The following is a 1815-nucleotide window of genomic DNA, read 5'->3' on the forward strand; positions in this document are numbered from 1 at the left end:
ACACACACTAACTCAATTATCCTAACCTGCAACTATGCCAACTCATCATGCCATCATGCATGCCCCACTAAATTTAATTCTCTCAATATGCAACTATGCCAACTCACCATGTCACTATGCATGAAAAATCTCCATGCACCATGCATGCTACTCATTCTCAATAAATATTTTACAACTATATAATAACTAGATATTGCAAATTGTATGTACTATTATTTCAATTCTCATGTTGCTAATCAAAATACTGAACTTTCATACTGCCAAATCTCATGCATCTAATTCCCACAGCAACGCGCAGGGTATCATCTCTAGTTTAGAAGTTTGGTTATACAACTATAACTGCCTTAATAATTGTATGGTACGGTAAGTTGGTAACTGCCTCTCTGAAGAAATGACAGTCACCAATGCAACACAACAACTGGAGCTACATAAACAAGAGGACTCCAACAACTTGTAAATGATGAAATCAATTAACACAACAATCTAATGGCACCGGAAAACAACATGCAAGTGTTAACAAGTGTTAATTAAGTTATACAGAATGTATCATGTTCTCCTGATCTCCTGAAATTGTAACTGCGCTAGGAGGCAACAAGAAACAACAAACATGCACTTGTCTCTAAGGTGTGGCTTCTTCAAGTAGATCGCCAAGCACATAGGCAACACATATAGGCTTCAACATAAACGTTACTGTTGCAGAATATACTTCTACACATTTGATTCTCATCAGAATATCATTCAAACAAGAGAAACAAATGAGCTTATAATGGGTAAGGACACTGTTTGTCTATATCAAACTATATTATGATGGTATAACGGAAAGGAACCTCAGGATATGCATGGTGTTTTTAGATCATGTGGACATTCTAATACAACAACTCTAGTACATCTACAAGCATACTACATAAGGTATGTTGCCATTTCGAACATTTTAATTTAAGAATGGTCTGTTTGTTGTAGTTTGCAGCCGTCATATGAGGATATTAGGCCCTAGCAAGTTAGACGAAGACAACACTTCAGTTAATGCCACTTTCACAAGGTTTGTGATTGCAGTGTTGCAATCTCCATGAAACCCACCAATATACACAACAATAGGTACCCTGCTGAATTTTCTACCCAAAACGCACAAATAGTTTACCACTCAGTAAATACATGTTTTCCAATAGTACAAAGAAGACTAAATTAAACAGCAATGAAAATAAGAGATGAAGCGATGACGTGTCTGACACCTCTAGATGAACTCAAAAACAAGCAGAAACCAAAAATCCCCTGCACTTTTTGAAGTGTGACCCGCACCCATCCCACAATAATACCTACACGCTGCACCAAACACAGTTAACCACATCAATGGATCTAACTATATTTTGCAATACCGTCGCGATTCAAGCTAAGGAGAGCTAGAAATGACATCAGGAGTCGGAGAATGGAACGAGGAGCCTAACCCAAATGCACCATGCTCGACAAAATTAATCGCACGCAATCGAAGGCCAAGCAAGCGGGCGCTGCCACGTACGGCTTTCGCCTTATCTGCGGGTACGCCCAAAACGCACACGCAAGCCAGCATAAAATCCAGGCATTCCGCTCTCCGCTTCCATTGCTCAGGTCACTAAACCCTGAACCACAGACGCACCCCTACTAATAATCCTCCAAATGAGCGGAGACCCTCCGAACACGGGGAAACGACGTCTGGGAAGCCAGATCTGAGGACGCGGCTCCCGGTACGGCTAGATCCACCGGCACGGACGGCCGGGAGGCCACCTAGAGCTTAGATCCGACGGGGAGAGGGCGAGCGGGGGGTGGATTGCTCACCTTCTG

General features: G+C 42.0%; 1 protein-coding gene across 1 annotated transcript in view; it reads right to left on the reverse strand.

The window, feature by feature from the left end:
• LOC123155478 (transmembrane 9 superfamily member 7) overlaps positions 1–1815 on the reverse strand; it is a gene marked incomplete in the record, with an annotated part of 5601 nt that overhangs the window by 3192 nt on the left and 594 nt on the right.

Source organism: Triticum aestivum, chromosome 7B (genome assembly GCF_018294505.1).
Source record: "Triticum aestivum cultivar Chinese Spring chromosome 7B, IWGSC CS RefSeq v2.1, whole genome shotgun sequence".
Taxonomy (NCBI): domain Eukaryota; kingdom Viridiplantae; phylum Streptophyta; class Magnoliopsida; order Poales; family Poaceae; genus Triticum; species Triticum aestivum.